The 23,108-nt window shown below is 33.8% G+C and overlaps 1 long non-coding RNA gene across 1 annotated transcript; it reads right to left on the minus strand.

The window, feature by feature from the left end:
- Nucleotides 1-6,261: 6,261 nt before the first annotated feature.
- Nucleotides 6,262-22,673, minus strand: LOC134546280 (uncharacterized). The gene is made up of 3 exons (XR_010079127.1): nucleotides 21,696-22,673; nucleotides 11,110-11,181; nucleotides 6,262-8,793 (listed from the first exon to the last, which is right to left on the minus strand). It is a non-coding gene; the product is annotated as an uncharacterized LOC134546280 (long non-coding RNA).
- Nucleotides 22,674-23,108: the final 435 nt, after the last annotated feature.

Below are 23,108 nucleotides of genomic sequence, written 5' to 3' on the forward strand. Positions count from 1 at the left end.
TAAATGTTTTAGGAGATTTCCCTGAAAGTTATATAGGTATAGAGGAATGGCAGGAGAGGGATAGTGCCGTCAGAAATATTCGTAATAAGGTAGGGGAAAAGGGGTATGAAAATTTCCAGGTTTTTAAAGGAATTTTATATTGGGTGAAAGATGGTGTTAAAAAGGTATATGTCCCTGAGGGTTTTACGAGTGTGCTTTTAAGATATTTTCATGATTCATGTGTAGGAGCCCATGGTGGAAGTGAGAAAACAGTGGATAGATTAAAGGGGAAGTTTTATTGGCCCACCCTAAAAAAGGATGTGGATGAATATGTTAAGCAATGTCACTTGTGTCAAGTGTGTAAACAACCCCGAAATAGTAAGGTCGGGAAATTCTCGGTGGAGAAGATCGAGAGACCGTGGGAAAGAGCATTCATTGATGTTTTTGGGCCCTTACCTCGCACCGCGCGGGGGAATAACTGCTTGTTGGTACTAGTAGACGGGTTTAGTAAGTTTTGTATAATGATGGCTTTGCGGGACATGAAGAATGTACAGGTGGTACGGGCATTGGTGGATAAAGTTTGGAGTTTGTATGGGGGGCCCGAGTTACTGGTTTCCGATAATGCCACTTATTTTATGAGTACCTTGTTCCGACAGATGTGTTTCCGATGGGGGGTGAAACATATTACTACGAGCCCTTATTATCCCAAACCCAATTTAGTTGAGAGGGTAAACAAGAAATTTAAAGTGGCCTTAAGCATTTTTCACCAAAATGATCCCCGCCACTGGGATGATTCGGTGCCTTATTTGAACTTGGCGTTTAACAGCAACAAACACAGCGCAACAGGATTTACTCCTGCAGAAGTTTTTCTGGGTCGAGAACTCTGTCATCCTCTATTAAATGTTTGGGGGATCAATCAAGAATGTTTAGAGGTGTATAGTCCTAGACAACTGGAAAATATGTGGAATGAAGTTGCTAGTAATTTGGATAAATATAGGAAAAAGCTCTGCTTGCAGTATAACAAAGATCGTATTCCCAATCCTTATAACGTAGGAGATAAGGTTTTATGCAGACAATACATCCTTAGTAACAAAAAGGAATTTATTTCTGGGAAACTTCAGCACACCTTTGTGGGGCCTTTTGTAATAACTAGATTTCTGGGTCCAGTCACGGTTTTGCTATGGGATGTTAAGAATGTGTATAAAGTAAAGAAGGCATATGTTTCGCAGTTAAAAAAATATATTACTCCCGGAGGATAACGAGCTAGGGTATGTTAGGGGTGTAATGCAGTTTTTTTTGTTATGGTATTTAATTTTATTTTATTTTAAAATACTGTTGGTTTTAGCGGTTACCGTCTTTGTACATTTGTTAATATTTTGGTTCTATCTTGTCAATACTTTCTTCTCTTGTTATGTGGTTTGTGTAATTTCTCTCGTTTTTATCCTCTGTATTGCTCTTACTTGCTCTGTTATTTGTTCTTTATTTGTTACCCTTTAATGTTAGGCTGGTGGGTACTAGGACAATTGCCGCTAATACGAAAATGGTGTGGAAAACATTTTTTATTTGTTTAATTCTTCAGCAGGATTTGTTTTTTTTTTTTGTTTTTTTTGAGCAGGGTGATTTGTAGCAAGTGTGCTACAGCCTCTACCTTTGATAATGTTTATGTTGGTAGAAATGGTTAACGTATTTTATTAACCTTTTCGGATGCCCTGGTAATAAGAGTTATTTTGGATTTAAGTTTGTTATATTTTGTTTTTAAAAAGGAAATTGTAATTCTTGTTTAGTCTTATTATTTTTAATTTTAAGATTTAAAGTTATTAAATTGGTCTGGAACGTTCAAGGACACTACCGAATATTTTGGTAATCGCTGCGCTAGGCGGCGCGCGAGCAGAAAAGCTGAGTGTGTGACGTCAGGGATAGCTGGCGAGCGGCAGTCGCCTGGTGGGCCCAGGCGGGCGCGGACGTGAGTAAAACGCGGGTTGGCCATGGTGATTGTTCCACGTCAAAGTGACTTGCCGGTCGAACATCTGAATACGAGTGTTCCTTTTTGAATATGAACGGGGTTCATAAATATAATTTAGAACACATTGGTACGATGAAACGCGAGTGGTTGGTGAGGCGTGTGTGAATGTCGCGAGGAATTCCCAAGGATGAATTATGTGCGCCAAAATAAACTCCAAGACGGCATGGCGAAGGAGTCGTCATATCCGTACAATTACCTGCAGCTACGGTAACGTGTTATGGCAAGGGTTTGCCATTAAAAACACTCGTGAGCAAACGAGTGTATTTGGTGAGCGGACATCACGACGTCAAAAATGCAAGTAAGTGCCAACCGTGCCACCGCCCCGTTGACCCCTTTGACCCCTGGGGCGAAACTATAATTTGTGGATTTTGGAGATTTAAATTAACGGACCAATAACACTGAAACTGGGATTTTACGTTCAGCGTGTTCACCCAATCCCTGCCCGACGTGGAAGAAAAAAGGCGTCTACCGTTAGAAAACCACTTAACTGAGAAGGGCCTGTCAACCCATAATTTGTAATTTGCTAAATTTTTGATATATTGATTTGGATGCTAATGTGTTGTCAAATTTTTGCTAGATTTCGCCTATTTTATGGTAAATTCTGTTAATTGGTATTTACAGTTGTGCTACGCCCGGTGCGTATCTATATTTGTATTTGTATTAATATGTTCTTATATATTTTTAATGCCTTTTGGGTAGTTACATTAAATTTTTCGGAGCTCCGAAGTATATGATCCAAATTATACCTTTATTGGGGGATTTGTTAAAGTATTTTTTTTTTAGTATTATTATATAGCAATATTTTTTTATAAGTACTAATAGGATATGTATTTTAAGATGTATGCGCTGATTTGTGATGAAACGATTTTATGGTATATTTATATATATATATTTATTAAATGTTGCCATATACTTTTTGCGTCTTTTTAACTTGCTGCCTCTTCTCACTGTTCGCAATCTTATTAGTATTTTTTGTGCCTGCCATTAGTTTGGGTTTTAATATTTTTTTGGGTTTACCTGCACTCGCGGTACGGGGCAATATAGGAGTTTACAGTGTCGCGGGTTGCGGAAGTTGTTTGGTTTGGCCGGGGTTTAGGGCCAAACTTTACAAAACTATACACCCGATTGACTTGAAATTTACCATAGTTACTCATTTTGTAATGTAGACGCTCACTAAGAACGGATTCTGCGGAAATCCGATCCCAAGGGGAGATTCGGGGGCGTAATATATCAAAATTTCCAGTTTTTGGTAGGAAATCACCATGGCAACGGCTGTTGCTTTGTTGATGCTTCATTTGTCTCTATGGCAACGACTATTTCATTGTTAGTGCAGTCCTCATCATCGTTGAAATTTTGCGGGTACTTTAAATATCAAAAATTGCCCCTTTTTTTCAAGTATATATATTTTACAGACTTGAAACTTCACAGTAATGTTCTTTATGTTACGCAGGATGACATTTTCCGAAAATTAGATCCCATGGGTGGTTAAAACCAGGCAACAGTGGGTACTTTTTCTGCATGAGAACAGGATTTTGCATTGTTCATGCCTTCTGCGTCTCCATGGACACGGGCATCGCGCGGCAATGGCGTACCCACAAGGAGGGGCATGTATAATGAGCGGCGCAAGAGTGATCTGCCTGTAGACTGCCGTAGCGAAGTACGGGTACATCAGTTGTCCGTTGCGTGCACGAGTCGGGAAATCATCAGTGCTATTCATTTTCTCTCCGGTACATTATACAGCATTGTAATAAATTTTCACTGAATTTTTTTTATTTACCATTACTGTAAATGGAAGATGTGGCTTAATTTTTTTCCATTAGTATAGCCGTGTGAAGCCGGGTCGGGCAACTAATTACAGAATAAATATTGATGAACTGAACTATTGTAAATTTTAACTACGAGAATATAATTTGATACTTTAATTTTACACCCAACTGTCATCGCCCAGTGGTCTGATGAGAGAGAGCATCAGAGCTCTACCGACCTAAGTCATTTTATCTAGTCGAGGTAAAAACTTATATGAACCCTAAGTATAAACTGAACCTGTGTAAGAGATTTGCCAACCCGAACCAAAGAGACATTTGCTTAGCAAAAGAATGTGCGCATCGTCACTCCAGTCATTTAATATTTATATGTGTTCTGCAGTGCCAAAAAATGGTTAGGAATTTCTGAAAGTAATAAATAATTTTATATTTATTAAAATGAACCTGAGATATTTTCATTAATAAATAATTGAAGTTACTAGTGTGTTTTATATGTTATTATAATTTACCCATCACAACTGTATCCATACCTATGAATTTCAAGTAAATACCTAACTGTGGACTATTAGGAATAACACATATATATGAACTGATTTTCATCTAAGCACAGTCCTCTGCATAGAGGTTAACATACATAATTAATTGTCTAACCCAAAGTGGAGCCCTTTAGTACAGAGGTGTGTACCTCAACATATTTATTGTCTCCACAAAGTGGGACCATTTATTTAAAAGAGCTGTGTATCAGCACATATTTAAATGACCTCACCAACGTGGGGCCTTCAAAAGCTAGTTCTATGTACGTTACACAGCACAGTACATCTGACAAAACTAATCTGGCTATCAGTAAAAGACAACTTTCCCTTTTCTTGTACCAATGTCATTAGTGTAACTTAATTGTTAAGGATAAAATTTAATGCTCGTTGATGATACCACTAACAAAAAGTAACCAAAGTTTGAATAGACTGATGCCGACTGTCGGTGCTCCCACTGGTTGGACATGCCATTTATCCTCATTGGCGCCTCAGCCAGGCAGGTGCGACGAACGCACTCCTAGAGCAGTGAAATACACCGATTTGAATGGCCCCGCCTGTCGATACAATGCAAGCCTACCGCATTGCTACTAACCAGTAAATGTATTAATTATTCTGCCATTGCCATATGTGTTTTTTAGTATTATTATTATTATTCTGATATTCATCTGAATGCAACATTAATTCAAAGCTTATTTAAAAGACAATTGTATGTAAACACCATATATCTATAAAGAAATAACTATTATACACAGTGCGACACGATTATAAAACCTAACCTGATTCGTCTTCCGCTCTCTGTGCACTTTGCATGCGAAACACGACCTCGGGGGGTCGCGGTGCATCCCGAAATCCCAGGAGTCGTCCCTCACCCAGAAACGATGTCGAGCGAATTATGTCGGGGCCTCTAAACGAGCCAAAGTAGTTGACCCCCCCCCCCCCCCCCCCCCCCAACGGAAAGATTTGGGGCAAAATGGATTTACATCTGCAAGACCATCACCATCTTCAATCACCAGTCATCAACCATCACTAAACTTCACTATCAATAATGTGTCTGTAGCTTAAATATTCCTTTTGTTTGTTCTCGTCTACCTGATCACTATATGTAGGGCAGGATTCGTTAAATCTGAAACACTGAAGTGGGTGGTGTATTGGGCACGCAAGATGCATGCTTACAAGGGCTCTCTACATATGCATCAATCAGGTCGCTAGACCTTCAGACTCGTGTCTATGTCAAAGATTCATTGTGCCATGCTAACTTGCACTATGTCACCTGCGTACTTGTGTTTGTAACTCATGCACAAGCAATGCAACATAAATTCGATAACTTTAACTTTGTGTAACTATAAGACTCGTCATATCTGTTGTCATTGTATGTTGCGCGCTGCTTGGTGGGCATTAATTCGTGCCTAACTCCTAACATTTGTTTAGCTGTTTTATTGTAAATTGAGTTCTTTGTTCCTTTGTACTACGTCACATCGTTCTCCATGTGTCTGTAGCTTTGTAACGCCAGTAGGCCATTGAGCTGCGGTACACATAGCCACTACCATGTGCGAATTCGGTGCGGTGGGATATGCTCTCGGCTCCAGCACGACACGGACTAGGATACAGAGCAATTTGTAAAGTATGTTTACTTTGTAATAAAACTAACATCCTCTCAAACAGTTGGGGTTATTAGGTAAGGTGTCCTGGGTAGCCAACAACTTTGAGGAGCCTTGCAGGGAAAGACCCTCTGCTACCATCCAAGTGTCCAACACCCACCCTTGAGAGACTCTTGTGAGCCAGTGCAAGACAATTCGCAGCTTGGCACTCCAGACTTAAAGCATTTATTAAACCTACCAGGGAGGCAGACGGACCTGCACATTTACCACATTAAGATGGAGATTTCAGCATAAGTACCAACATTTTATTTGAAATAACTTGGCCTTTGCAATTAAAACCATTTCACAAAAAACAAAGGCTCTCAAGCAAATGTAGTAATCAGTAATATTGATGTGGAATAAACAAGCTTTTAGGTTCGTAGTAACACATTTTCGGCATAATTAATCGTCACTTGGTACAGCGAATGTTGAGAAATTATAATTTTGAAAAAATCAGATGTGTAAATTCGTACAAAAATAGGGCTTTTGAAATTGTTGAAAATTCATAAAAGTGAATGTCTTCGAAAGAGGATAATATTACATAAGAAACATGAATGTGTGCAGTAAAATTGTAAATAAAATGTATTTATTGGGGTGTGTGGTATGTGGAGTGTAGTGCCAGTAGAATAAAGCAACAAATTGTAAAATGGTATGACTAGTAACCATAATCAAGAACATTAGGGAAATGTAGCTTGGTCGCAGAGATGGTGTGATAAAAGATGGTTTTATGAAGGTCTAGGAAGAAGCTAAGTCTTCAGTCTGATGCACATGGGCGATAGTTTTACATAAAATATAAAGGTACTGATGAGGCTATATCAGTGGCGTAGCCAGGATTTGTGTATGGGGGGCATGCCCCCCCCCCCCTAATAAAGCGGTGGGTCCAGGGGTCCACCCCCGGGAAAAATTTGGATTTTAAGGTGTAAAATAGTGCTATTTTAGCAGTTTTCTGTACATAACTTTAAATATTGTAATGGTAAAATTATTATCAAATTTTTAATAAAATATTGTTTGAGTGATGAAGTAAGAAATTAATTAAAGGTATTTTTATCAATCCAAGTGCCTTGTTTACGTCCACTCAAAATCATAAATCATGCTCGAAGCTCGACAATACAAAAAAAAATATATAAAAGGGTTAAGTTTCAGGAAAACCGGCCTATTCCTGGAAACAATAATTAGCTTTAGCTTGAAGAATTACCCAGTCACCACCTGCTTATAATTACCGCGCTAGTTAAATACAATAGGTGTAAGATATTTGAAAACTTGGGACCCATCATGGCGTCACAACCTTATAGCTTCTGCTCGCAACAGGGGTAGGGGAAGGGAAGGAGAATCGGTAGGGCCCGCTTACTCTTCCCCTCCAGTGCAGTGGCCGATGATAGCAGTAAGACACCCAGGCTTTAGCTAACCTGCTTTCAGTTAAGAAAAAATAATTGAGGCTAAGGGTGCTGTTAAAAAATTTTACCGTAAATTTACGAAAAGTACCGGAAAAAAATTCTCCGGTGGTCTTCGTAAATTTACGGTTACTTCATTAGGGAAAAAAACTAAATCTCCGTAAATTTCACAACCAATGCCGTAAATATACTAGTACTTCGTAAAACTCAGATACGGATTCTTCGTAAATTTCACGACCAATGCCGTAAATATATTAGTACTTCGTAAAACTCAGATACGGATTCTTCGTAAATTTCACTACCAATGCCGTAGATATACTAGTACTTTGTAATTCTCAGATATGGATTCTTCGTAAATTTCACGACCAATGCCGTAAATATACCGGTACTTCGTAATACTAAAAAATGTATTCTTAGTAAATTTTACAATTAATACTGTAAATATACAAGTACATTGTGAAATTCAAATAAAGATTATTTGTAAATTTCAAAACCAATGCAGTAAATATACGATAACTTCGTAATATTCAAATACAGATTGTTCCTCAAATTTACAAAAGTTCTGTAAAAATTACTGAAACTCCGTAGCATAAAAATATTGTTTTACCGTTATGTTTACAGCACTTGTAAAATTTACAAAGATAAAGTTATTTTCCATGGTGTAGTACATGTTAATTTATGAAATTCTCTGGGTAATTTGTAACCAGTATAATTACAGTAAAGTCATGCTATTTTAGAATGCAATTAAATACATAGCACTCTTAATTTTTGTGCTTATAATAACTATATAGCTTTCTTTTGGAGCAAAAACATAACTCTAAGCCTCTACATGTTTTACTTAATGGCCATTTTACAATTCACACCAAATAAATTACTTTCTACCATTTTCTATTATAAACCCAATTTAGAGGTGGAATTTTAATCATGTACAGTGTATATTGAGGGTTTTGTGTGGAAAATCCAGTTACATAAAATCTCTTTATTTTGTTGAATGTATAAGAAGTCAGAAGGAGCCATTTAGAATATACTAAGCCCTGACTTCTTCCCAATTAAAAAATGGTATTCTTTATCTAAATATGATAAAATGTCATAGTTAAAAATATTATATTTACTCCCATAATCGTAGCACATAGTTCCTTTGTTTATGTGCTGGTAAATTTTCAAAAATTAAAATAAATAAATGAGCTATACCTTTATAAATATTTATTTACAAAATGCATTGTTAATATAAGCCAACATTTTAAATAAATATAAATGTAAAATATTCATATTAGAATTGTTTAATCACAATAATTAAAAAAAAAAAAATAATCTTGAAACACCACACAAATCTGCATGTACAAATCATCCAACAGCTTTGACAATTCAACAATTTTAGTAATTGTATCTGTCACTTTCTTCAAAGTTCCAACTCTGGGGTTTCCTTGATGCTTTTTTTATACAGTAGGATTAATCTTCATAATGGACCTGAAAAATAATAAAAGCATAATTTATAACTATCAGTGGAAGGTTGTATAAACTGATAAAAATAAATATAAAATTATCTATCCAAATAAAATGTGGATTGTACAGAAAAGTGTTTGTCAAATAAGACTTGCAATTAATGATACTGAAAGACAAAAAATGTGTTTTCATAGCTGACAGAGCAAGCACACACCTGTTTATTCACCACATTGGCACGCGATTAAAAGTGTCATATGTATTTATGTACAAGGCAGATTGTCATATAACGTACTATGATTATACATAAATAAAAACAAGTTTTTGTACAGGATGTGTCTGTATCTGACCAACAAATATCAGCTGCAGGTTCATCACGACAAAATAACCTTTGTACGACTTATGTTCTGACTTGCTTCAAGGCTTGTATATACGTCATTGTGGTTGGGGCTGAACAATATTTTTATTGTAAATAATAGTGAAAGTATTTAAGATGAAACACTGGGTATGAGTTTAACAACAACCATGAATTGTGTCACTGTTGTAAATATTTCCTGAAATAATTAGGGGTAGCAACAAATCACAAAAGTATGTGGAAAATAAAGCCCAAGTTTTCAGTCACATTCAGACTCATCCTCTATATATGTCAGATTTCTATCAAAAAACATATAATTTAGTCAAATAAGTTTTCTGACTGCACGTACCTATGTAAATATTACAAATAACAGCCCACTTCATAATTAGTTTTGCTAATTAATAAAGTAAGGCAAATAACACCTGTTAGAAAGTATGTTTCAGACTTAAATGCTCATGATTTCAATCAAAATCACATGCAATCTTGCATAATGCTCAAGCACTTTTTGATAATGTTACAAATACAAGAACATTTCTTTCTTTCAATTTTTTTTGGGGTACACTCATTTAGGTTGCCATTTATTTTATTATGATAAGAAAGCTTAAAATCAATTCATTGCTCGCAGGATGAGTTTGATGATACAAAAATATTCATACTATTTTAAGAGGTAGATAAATTCAAAATAGAAAAATACATATATGTTTCAACAAGCTTTTTTGAAGGAAATTAAGTATTCAAAATCTTGAAAATCAAAACTGTTAACAATTAGTGTTTTAGCAATGATTACGGACAAGATTACGTATATGGTAAATTTGGATGAAACCGGAAAGCATATCAATTCACCATGAAACATCAAACATGAAATGTCATTAATCTCCAAATTTCATTTAGAAATCAATCAATTTGTTAGCAAAACTTTAGTAAATCACAAAAATGTAAATATATTCATTCAATTAATATCATTTTGTCAGCATAAAGCTTGTTGCAAAATATAGCATCAAAATACATCGCAAAAATTTAATTTTACCTTATTTGTGCTATCACCTCTTATTAGTAACTCATTTTTAAACTCCTGATGTTTGTACATTTCCAAGTCACACATTCCCTTGTAAATTTATTTTTATTCAGAATAGTTCTGTTTAAGGCATAAATATTAAATAATTATTTTAATGTAAAAGTGCATCCTATATTAGTCAAAATAGGATTAATAAATATTGAAGTATGTATTTATTATGTATTAATTGTTGTAAAACATACCACCTCTATGTATAAAATTAATTAACAATGACATCAAAGTCTCCTGTTTCATAATCTAAATCGTCTTTAAAAATAAAACCATAAAATATTGTATCTAGCAAAGATATATAATTCAAGGGATTAAATTCAATAAAAATTTATTGTAGTTTTAGGAAAAGTTGTTAAGAAATAATTAATGTCAGAAATGAGGGGAGTACAAAGAGGGAGAAGGGATCACCAATGGAAGATTCCAAGGGAGTGGAGACAAACTGAACGAGGAAGGCAGGTGTTTCTGGTGAGGACGGGGCGAGAGTGGAATGGTCTTGAGGGAGGGGTACTGGATGGGAGAGGAGGAAAGGACTTCAGAAGACTTCAGGAATTGGGAGAGTGAGATAGCGAGGGGAGTTCCTTGCCACCGGGTGAAAGCCCAACTGCAAGTGTAAAGAATAATAATAATGATGATGATAATAAAATGAAACGGTTTAATATGAATTCATTGAAATATCTGCAATACTTTCTACAATCAAATTGAAATTTAAAGAACTATAAATAATTTACACCTGGTTTTCCTAATGCTCAGTAACATCATTTCTTAAATTTTCAGTGATAATATTTCACATTAACACACAACTCCTGAATATAATACTAATCTGATTTTATAATCTAGGCTACCTTTGAATGAATTCCAATGCTTTTGCCACTGAAATAGGACATTAAATATTAAAAATGCAAATACTACAGACAGCACTTACTACGTCTGATGTTTCTAGGGACATTTTCTTGTCCACAAACAAGATAAACTTCCGAGAATTAGGGAGATGGCCCTGGAAAACAATAATACCATATAACTCATTAAAAGCCACAAAACTTATAAAAAACCCTGCAAGTTCACATTTTAAGCAAATAGTTAATGCATGTTTTCCACCAATCCTTGTAAATGTTTTAACTCTCAATTTAAAAAAAAATTGCAACTTATTTCAACTATAAATTTATGCAATCTTAAAGGCACACAAGGAAAACAAGAACATAAATACTGTAAATATATTTAGGACCAAAAATTCAAAAGGCTAGCAGTAACAATAAACTTGGCTCCGATGGGAAGCTACAACAATCAAGAAAGTCAAACTACTAGGTACCACTTCTGTCCCAACCCTCGCCACATAAGTACATTTTCTCAGTGATGACCAGTCACCATGGATTCCATCACAAATGAACATAATGACATCGCATACAGGAAAGTAAGTTTGATAACCGGAAGACAAAAGAACTATATTGAAATTCAGACACAATGAATCATTTAACATTCAGAAAAATAAAAAGTAAATTTATAATTAATTAATACCAGTAATGTGTAAAGTATTTTGTATCATAATATATTTACTGTCATATAACTGTTGAATCCCATTCCTAACTTTATGTACCTAGATAAAATAGTGTGAACACAATAATGATAAATTAGTTGATAGACATGACTGATTTACCACCATACTTTAATCTACACCAATTTAGACAATTTGACCACAAGAAAAAAAATGTTTATAAAAGAACCATATTCTGTAAGAATATGCTGTAAATTATATGTAAATATTTCAGTTTAACTGCTGACATAAATAACCAAAATTTATGAATAACTTGGATTTAAAATAAAAATGTAAGTTTGCTACATAACAATTTTATGAATAAGCCTTTTCCCACAATTAAATGGCTTGAAATGATTTTATGGTTTGTTAAATTTCCTTTTCGTATACACAGTGAATGCTATATGAGTTACACTAGGTATCCATGTGGTAGACGCCAACAAGCAACAGGCTGCAATATCTAAAATATTGTGCTCAGCATTTCTCACAACAAAAAAAAATTGTTAGGTATATCTCACCCTCAATTTTAAGTGGTAATACTAATAGAACAAAAACCAATCACTTGTAAAAAAAAAACATTGCAGTTTGCCTCTAACTGTAGCAGTGGGCTCAGAATTCCTATAGAACTGTGTAAGCATACTGCACATATACTTGTTAGATGCTGCATCATTATTTTGAGTACCTATGTCAGGTATTGTTACGTTAGGTTAAATTAGGTTAGTTGGATGGATTAAGTTCGTCAAGGTATCATGAACTGATATATCAAATATTTTTTTTTTACATAAGGGGTTGTCCATTAATCACGTGATGTTTTTCTTAGCAAATTTTTAACCCCCCCCCCCCCCCAAAAAAAAATCACGTGTATTTTTTCGGTACAAAATATTTTTAAAATTTTCAGAATATTATCTTTAAATATAGGTACAATCTAATTTAATTCTGGAAAATTAAGCACAGCATGTATATTCGGCACCAAAATCACAGTCTTACTGGCGACTGGCAAGCCGAGCCAGGCGGGGATATTGTTGCCTGGCTACGGCGAGTCAAGGTCACGCGTCGCTTTTCGGTTTAGTAGAAATCGCGTGAAAAAATTAATACACGTGATATCTCTCTACACCCCTCCTCCCCACTTGTGATATTTCGTGATTTTTCCGAACCCCCCCTCCTTTCGAGCCTCACGTGATTAATGGACGATCCCTAACCCAGTCAACATTGGGTTGACCTAGGTGTACATGGGTAAACGCAGAATTAAAAAATTCTTAGTGCTTAGTTTTTATGTAACTTTGCAAGCCATCTTACTTCAGCCAGTCTTAAAATTTTTAGCAATGTCAAAACCCCCAAAAGCTGACTATTTATTATCTAAATCTGTGCAGGAGACTTGGAATAAGATGAAAAGTAAACCTAGTTTAATATTTTACTGAGAATTAGTAGCAATAAGTATAAACTAAGCACACATTCCTGAGAAATAAGCATTTCGCCTCATGTCCCAAAATATACCAAAACCGAACACAAGCTGTACTATTGAAACAAAATAGAAATAATAGAATACAAAAAGAATGCACGCAAAGGAACAAGTTATATGATGAATTGCAATAAAACATAACACGTATAGCCATTACATCATTTGATTTAATAATACAAGTCAATTACTTAAATAAAATAATATTTTAAAAACCCTTTACCAATAACATTGAAATTTAATTCCTTAATTTTTATACAATGTAGGTCAGAGATTTTGTGAGTAGTTGGTAACAAATAATGTACTAATTTGATTATAAAAATTATTTACCTAATTTGATTGATCATGCTTTTATCATCAAATTGTTAAATTACTGATCCTGGTACATACTACGATCAATGGTTGCCCCTATTTTTAAAATTTGTTCCACACAATATACCTATATTATTATTTTGAATAAACAAATACAACTTCCATAATATAATTAATTAGCTGCAGTATCTAGGTATCCATGAGTTACATGAAAATGGATAGCGCTATATGACAAGTGTGGTGGACACTGAGAAATGACATACAATTACTGTTTGTATGTCTATTATCTATGATTTTCTGTTATAAAAATGAATTCACCCATGGTGATGGTTGAAAAGTCTAGAAGTTTATGTGCTACAGCGCTGTCTGGTGAAGAGTTACTAAAATGAATAGCATAAAAAACACTCTCCATGAAAAAACACTGATATGCCAACTTTCATGATGATCGGTCAAATGGTGTGTCTCATATGTACCAACATATATTTTTAACTACATATATCAAGTTTAGTGTAACTAGTAGTTAAGAACATGTTATTCTTATAAATTTAATACTTCACCATCTTCATAAAGTAACAGCTAATAAAAATTAAACCAATTTTGAAATTGTAATATTGAAACAAAAATTATAAAAAATGTTGTCTAGGTGTACAGTAACTGTGCAAATTTCGCTATGGGTATTTCAAGTAAAATAAGGCCACAAAATTCTGCTTTCTTAACACTATAATTTTTCTTAAAATATCACCATGAAATCTTGATACAATTTGGGACATGCCCCATTGCTGTACATAAGAAACCTTAAATTTGTACAAAAACATTCATTTACAATAAAAGCTAAACATGCAAACACAGAAAACAAGCTAAAATCAGCCAATATAAAAAAAAAAGCACAGAATTCTACTGTATATTTGTGCTGTTGATATTTCTTGGCACTACCTGCTTTTATTTTGTTTTCTGTGTGTTTGCACATTCAAATTTTTTGTATTTTAATTTTTCTCGGTTATTTTCAGGTTTATTAAGACATACAGTCATACAGCTATGGTTTATGTCCAAAAAAAATCTTTAGTCAATCTTACCCAATGCAGTAACCATTCAAAGACTGAACCATGAAATCTTGTCTTCAGCCATGAGGTATATATTAATACATGAATAAGTGGTGAGTTGTGTATGTATGTAGGCTACACACACAAAAAAAAACCTACAAATGAAAAGATAAATTGAAATTTTGGCATTACTTTATAAAAAAATGTAACTTACCTCCACAACCATTCTGATCCCTAAACATCATCTACTCAAAGTAACTTTAACTATAATAGGCCTAAATAACACTATAATTGACCATACCAACCAAGTTTAATTATATATAATATCACTGATTTACCTATCCCATTATTTGTTTATTTATTTTATAATTATAAACAAATATTTTTTCTCTTCTTCTTACATTTTGTTGTATTTTTATTTCTTTTTTTTTTCTTATATTCATTCGAGCCCTTCCCATTTACTTTATTTTATAATAAATTTGCATCTGAACAACACTGCCCATGTTATTAAAAAAAATTGCCAGTTTCACCCATTGTAGCCATAACTTAACATCCCCCACCCATGATCCAGTTCTACCAACATAAAATACCTACCCCTGGCTTAGAATAACTTTCCACTGATAGCCTTACTTTAAACTAAATTAACTTTACTGATTACCTGCCGCTTTGTTAATTTCTGCCAACTAAAGAGGCCTGAACAACTTACATTTTTTTTTGTTTTCCTATATTTTGTTTTCCCAATTATGTTGAATTTGCTTCTTGTTTCTGCTAAATTCTAATGTTTTTTCCTTCCCTGCTGCCTCCCACTTATTATAATCTTCATAACCATAACAACCAAGTTAAATAATATACAACAACCTGATTTGTTCATCCCATAACTTTTTAATTTATTTTAGTTTTCAACCTTATCATTGCTTTTTTTTACAAGCAGACTTTTTTCACATACTTTATTTTATAGTAAATTTAATCCTAAACAACCCTGTCAATGTTATTAGAAAACATTGCCAGTTTCACCCGTCGTAGCCATTACTTTACCTCTCCCCCACCCATGATTCAGTTCCACGTACATAAATATATATGATAAATGCTGTTCTACTAAAGTCTGCCAACTAAACAGTCTGACCAATCAGCATTATTATTATTTATCTAAATTTGCTTTACTTTTGTTTTCACTCTTGTGCTTCCCTAATGTTTTGTTTCTGTTAAATTCTAAAGTTTTTACACCCCATGCTACCTTCTGCTCATAAAAACTAGACAATAACTACATGACCACAAAATTTTAATCCAACCACACTCCACCCAGTTAAAATAAAACCTACACAATTCCAACCAAACTTGTGTTTCCCCCCCCCCCCAATCTTTTTTAAAAAAAAATAATATTGCAATCAACTTCACCTTTTTCATTGTTTTATTTTCTTTATTATTAAGTAGCTTGCCCCACCATCTGAGGTAAAGTCTTGTGGGTGTTAGACACTTTGTTTACCATCAATTAGTTTTACAATGTTTAGCTGTTCATATTTTTAACCATCAGCTATTGGCCAAATTTTCTATCTGTACTTGAAATATCTTAAGCTTTGAGGGTATTAGACACCATTCTTTAAGCATCATGCAAGCTCTTCAAGCAAACCAATACTTTTCTTTTTTCAAAGTTTTTATTTGCTCAGTTTTTGTTTGTTTTTCCTTTTGCAGGTCTGAATTTTTTTAAGTTTGTGAGGGTTAGACCTTATGTATATTGGCAAGTGTTATATGTACTAGTATTTATTTTTCTTTCCAAAGTATAACATGAGATACTTAAGGCATGCTTAGATTTGCAAAAAGATTAGGCCAGTGCCAATGTCTGCTCTCAACTTTTAACTCCAATTTCTCCATTGCAATAACTGAATGCTTGCACACAAGATTTTTCCTTGCTTTGGCATGTTTACTCTGCCAAATTAACATCTAGCATCACTTGGTTTGTGTACAGGACTGACCTGAGGTGTCTGGGTGGTAGGGTCTGCCATGAGCAGACTTTTAGTGCCCTCAAAGGCTGCCACCTTTTTTATCTTAATTTTATCTAGTGTTTGCTTTTTGAAATAATGCCTGGCCAAAATGGCAAATTGAACATAATAATTAACTTCACTCCCCTAATTATTTGAAAACCTAATGAGAAGTGGGAAAGACACCCCTACCCAGTTCAGCCCTGCATACAACAGGGCTTGTGCATTAACTGTAGGCAAGCATTCAGAAAGATTTAACAGTCAGGTTAACTAATAGGCTCCCGCCCCTGTCGTACCACTTCCTGGAGTTGGCTGGGGAGAAGGGGGTCGCGGCGTACATGACTGTACCTCGGCTGGAGCTTGTAGGAACTTCAATACAGCCTGGTGTCCAAGCTTGGTTGGTCTCTCCGAGGCTGGTCAAATGTGCTCACCCTCAGATGGCGGGGCAAGCTACTTAATAATAAAGAAAATAAAACAATGAAAAAGGTGAAGTTGATTGCAATTATTATTATTTTTAAGATGTGTGGGGGGAGGGGGGGGGCGCACGACAAAGGTTTGGTTGGAATTGTGTAGGTTTTATTTTAACTTGGTGGAGTGTGGTTGGATAAAAATTTTGATGTTTATGTAGTTATTGTCTAGTTTTTATGAGCAGAAGGTAGCATGGGGTGTAAAAACTTTAGAATTTAACAGAAACAAAATATAAGAGCAGCACAAGAGTTAAAACAAAAGTAAAGCAAATTGAGGTAAATAATAATATTAATGCTGATTCGTCAGACTGTTTAGTTGGCAGACTTTAGCAGAACAGCATTTATCATATATATATTTATGTACGTGGAACTGAATCATGGGTGGGGGAGAGGTAAAGTAATGGCTACGACGGATGAAACTGGCAATTTTTTCTAATAACATTGGCAGGGTTGTTAAAGATTAAATTTACTATAAAATAAAGTATGTGAAAAAAGTCTGCTTGTAAAAAAAAGCAATGATAAGGTTGAAAACAATTAAAAATAAATTAAAAAGTTATGGGATGTATATTATTTAACTCGGTTGTTATGGTTATGAAGATTATAATAATTGGGAGCAGCAGGGAAGGCAAAAACAGAATTTAGCAGAAACAAGAAGCAAATTCAACATAATTGGGAAAATAAAATATTGGGAAAAAAAAAAAAAAAAAAAAAAAAATGTAGGTTGTTCAGGCCTCTTTAGTTGGCAGAAATTAATAAAGCGGCAAGTAATCAGTAAAGTTAATTTAGTTTAAAGTAAGGCTATCAGTGGAAAGTTATTCTAAGCCAGGGGGTAGGTATTTTATGTTGGTAGAACTGGATCATGGGTGGGGGATGTAAAGTTATGACTACAATGGGTGAAACTGGCAATTTTTTTTAATAACATGGGCAGTGTTGTTTAGATGCAAAATAAAAATAAAAATAAAAATAAAGTAAATGGGAAGGGCTTGAATAAATATAAGTAATACAAAAGAAATAAAAATACAACAAAATGTAAAAAGAAGAGAAAAAATTTTTTTTTTATAATTATAAAATAAATAAACAAATAATGGGATAGGTAAATCAGTGTTATTATATATAATTAAACTTGGTTGTTATGCCAAGTATAGTGTTATGTATTATAGTTATATAAAGTTACTTTGAGTAGATGATGTTTAGGGATCAGAATGGTTGTGCAGGTAAGTTACATTTTTTTAAAGTAATGCCAAAATTTCAATGTATCTTTTCATTTGTAGTTTTTTTTTTGTGAGTAGCCTACATACATACACAACTCACCACTAATCAATGTATTAATATATACCTCATACATGCAGTGGCGTAGCCAGGATTTGTGTATGGGGGGTGTTAAGAAGTATGGCCCCCTCCCCCCTTGTATTAAAGCGGGGGGTCCGGGGGTCCTCCCCCGGGAAAATTTGGATTTGAAGGTGTAAAATAGTACTATTTTAGCAGTTTTCGGTACTTAAATTTAAATATTGTAATGGTAAATTTTTTATTAATTTTAATATGACATTTGTTTGAGTGATGAATAAGAAATTAATTAAATATTTGGTGCTAAGGGGGGGGGGGGGGGGGGGGTTTGAACCCCTAAACCCCCCCCCCCCCCCGGCTACGCCCCTGCATACATGAAGACAAGATTTCATGGTTCAGTCTTTGAATGGTTACTGCATTGGGTAAGATTGATTAAAAAAATTGTTTTATGGACATAAACCTTAGCTGTATGACTGTATGTCTTAAGAAACCTGAAAATATTTGAGAAAAATTAAAATAAATGCATGTGCAAACACACAGAAAACAAAATAAAAGCAGGTAGTGCCAATAATTAAAACTTCAACAGCACAAAAAATACTGTAGAATTCTGTTTTTTTTTTTTACATTGGCTCATTTTAGCTTGTTTTCTGTGTTTGCATGTTCATCTTTTTTTGTAAATGAATGTTTTTGTCCAAATTTAAGGTTTCTTATGACCAGCAATGGGGCACGTCCCAAATTGTATCAAGATTTCATGGTGATATTTTAAGAAGAATTTTGGTGTTATGAAAGCAGAATTTTGTATTGTGTGGTCTTATTTTACTTGAAATACCCACAGCGAAATTTACACAGTTACTATACACCTAGACCACATTTTTTATAATGCTTGTTTCAATATTACAATTTCAAAATTGGTTTAATTGTTATTAGCTGTTACTTTATGAAGATGGTGAAGTATTAAATTTATAAGAATAACATGTTCTTAACTACTAGTTAATAATAATAGCTTTGTTAGGAATGCAGTTCTGAGGCACTTAAAGTAGCAGGTGGAGAGCAGCTATGACTGGGTTATCTTCGGAACAGGCAGCCTGCCTACAAAAATTATTATTATGTACCTATCTAAGTAAAGTTAGGAAGGGGCTACTTCCCAGGTTCACCGAATTATAGTTTAAGTGCATAGGTTAAGTTTGAATTTATTTAAGGACCGCAGGGAGCTAGGCTCCCTGAAAACATAGTCTATCCAAGTTTTTTGTATTAATTTGATGTACAGGCAGACTAGATCTGACTTCTCACTTAAATTCACTTAGCTGTATTAAGTTAGTGACTTGTGGGGACTAGGTCCCCTTTAAACTTAGTTTTAACCTCCCACATTTTGAGGTAGGGAACCGGCCCCAGGGGCACGGTGAGATTAATTTGACCTTCAGTCTACCCCTAATTTTAATTTTCTTCGGGTGTTTGGCACCCCTGTCCTATTTGGTTGTGGTTTTAATATTGTAAAGGTTTTTCCAGTAAAAGTAAGGTTTTTCTGGAGGAAGTTAAGTGTTTTTGAGAGGACTAGATGCACAGATGCTCAGTGTACAGGTCTTGGAATCAAAATCAAAAGTGAAAGGTTTCTTATGTAATCAGCCATACTTTAAATCTGTAAAATTGTCAATATTAACATTATCATAAAATAGCTTCCTTTTTATCCCCTGATTTCTGAAAACTTGTTAAATTTTAAGACCTTTGAAGTCGAGGGAAATGGCTAGTTCTGATATATTACCATAAAACAAATATTGATTGAGATATTTAAATTGCTGTACATTAATTCTTACAACAAGGTAATTATGGAGAGTAGTGAATTTTGGGAAACCAGGCAAAAATTAACTTAGATGAAAAGTTGGTTATAATCATTCGGTTACATTTATAATGTAGCTGACCTAAAAGAAAAAAATCTATTAAAGAGAATTATTAACATTTTCCTCTTACAATCAGATCTCAGCAGGGTTACCAGAAAGAAGGTGCAGAAAAACACAGTTAATATATTTTTAATGTTTTTCACAAACTAATGTGACCCCTATTCACACCAATTTGCAGCCATTTTTATTGTAGATTACATAACCTATTCCTCACCCTCGTAGAAATTGTTTCGAAAACACGAGATAATTTAAAAAAAAAAAACAGTTCTAAAACTTTTGTTTTCAGGAATTAAAGCATCTCTCCTTCAGAATTACTGAAATACCATTTATTTCTTTAATTTAATTTATTAACAACATATTTCAAAAAATTAAAAGAATGTGATGAACATTTCAACATACTTAAAGAAAGCCAAATCCTTTTCTGCATTTATTTCCGTGACTTACGTGTTTTAGATTTTATTCTGGAACGATGAACATTTTTCTTATGAGTGAATGATGAACTTTTTTCCTTATGAATGCACTATACCAATTACAACAGCATTTTTTAAATTGCAATTTTTAATAATGCTAAACATAATGAGAGGAATACAAAAGTAGAAATCTCAAAATTATAGTTTTATACTTTCTGAAGAGCACCTGCTTTAGCACATTGCCAACCGAGTACAGCGGGTGGCCAGGAAACAATAAACATTATTTTAACCCCATTGGTCAATTTTGTTTGGGTAAATTAGTACGAAACAAAAGCTTTTAAGTGCATGCATAAAAAAAATTCATAGTCCCAAAATAAAATCCATTAGTAAATAAAAATTACATTAATAAATCTAGAAACAAATTTTGTTCATCAGAAAGTACGTTGTTAATGTTCATTACATACTATGTTTTGAATATGTGTAGGCATAATAAATTAAAGCAAAGAATACATGCTTAGATAATACTGAAGGATACTTTCCTAAGATAAAAAACTTTCAAATGGCTATTTTTTTTTACTTCCTGACTTATTTTCAAATAATTTTCTAAGCTGACATTTGATACTTCAAGTTGTTCAATTTTAATGGTAAAAGTTCCGTATCGCGTATCTAAGTTGAGCCCTTGATCTTGATGGCATTAAACTGTACATTTTGACCCTGTGGTACACAATGCTTACTGTTTCAATTAAGTACATCATTAGATTCTGAACTTCAGGTAGAACAATAAATAAAGATTGTAAGTTGAATAAAAGTTGCATTTTTGGTTAAAGAGCATAGAATAAAAGTATTTTCGGAATTTTTAATTTTTTTTTAACAAATATCGCCCAACTGTGAAAATTAAAAAATTCGATATCTCCTTAAGTATTTATAATTTATATCCACCGGGTTTAATGAAAAGAGGAAGTGAAAGAGCATAATATGCATAATAATAAAAGTATTTTCGGATTTTTAACATTTTTTTTCTAAACTACATATTTACCGAAACTTGCGTGTCTTAACCTGGTTATATTATTGGTGGGATAAAAAACTTATATATATAATATAATTTATTTAAATAAAAACAGATACTCTAATTGAACTTACCTTGCGCATGGACTCACAAAATTCTTCCGATTGTATAAAACTTCGAAAAATTGCTTGCTTTCTTCTTCCACACATGGCTGACCACGGTCAACTTCCAGACTAAGCTATTTTTTCATTACATGTAGCAGGTATTTTATCAATCTTAAAAGCAGTAAACTTAATTTCAACAATAATTAATATAAAATCACTAGGAATATCTCTTGAACAATTCCATATATATGCGAATTAAGAAACAGCAACAAAACACGGTAACACGGAATGCATGGGGAAAAAAACAAATGATAGTTCACGAAGTAGGCCGAAGTACGCCGAAGTAAATTACGCGCATGCGCAAGGTCATTAGATACCAGGTCGTCTCAACAGAAGAAAAACGAGTTTGGTCGTTCGGGTATTTCCGTGATATGACGTATCCGCTAGACCTTCAAAGTAAACAAAACTGTGAAATTGCGTGCTTGTTTTGATTTTGTTTTCGTGCTGTGGTTTAGTAATGTAAAAATGCCTGCTGTTGAGAAGAAATTGGTTGCTTCATTTGTAAGAATAAGGACTTTTTAAAGATTGAATCATCTCAATCGACAGCTAAGTAAAAAACGTGTTGGAAGAAGCAGCAACAAAGTGTGCAAGAAAAGGAAAAAAATTGTAACATAAATAGTAGGCTTATAGATTTTTTGAAGGAAGTGTCATTTAATTTAGATTTAGCAAAAAAAAAAATTGTGGGGTGTGTTTGGAGTGATAGTAATCTTTTGTATTTCATATGAAATAATTTACTTGTAAATTGCAGTCATGGATAATTTCAGAATGTGTGTTTGCTACAGAATTGTTTAACAAAAACTTATGACTTCGCAAGATAAAACTTCTAAAACTGTTTGACAGGACTAAATGTTATTGGATGTATTATGTTTGTAGGAAAACAATAAGGCTCCTGATATTGCTCATCGTTTATTGAATAAAAGCATGTTTGATGTGAACCACACCTAATGAACTTCATTTTCTGGTTTCATGAATTTGTCATTGCTTTGTTTATCTTTAAATAGCAAACATTCCATAGCTTGTCAGATCACTCATTCTTTCATTGTATTGTTTTCATTCTCTGGTTTTTCACTAAATTGAAACTAAATAAATAACTCTGGTCATATTGCAAAGAGTTGTCCCTTGTTACATTCACAAGTAATTGTCTATGTTCTTATTATATTTACATATTTGTGCATTTTATAATTTTTAATATGTTTTGTGGTCATAATTGGGTCACAGTGATTTAATGCAGTTTAACAAAAAAAAAACCTGAACCTAACCACAGTTGTTTTCAACATGAATAGAAAATATGTAGCATATCAAACTAAGTAATTCAGATGCATGGAAAAGTTACAAATGTGTTTGTATACTTATGTAACAAGCAAGTGCACCCATGTGATATTT

The sequence above is a fragment of the Bacillus rossius genome, chromosome 1, assembly GCF_032445375.1.
Source record: "Bacillus rossius redtenbacheri isolate Brsri chromosome 1, Brsri_v3, whole genome shotgun sequence".
Taxonomy (NCBI): domain Eukaryota; kingdom Metazoa; phylum Arthropoda; class Insecta; order Phasmatodea; family Bacillidae; genus Bacillus; species Bacillus rossius.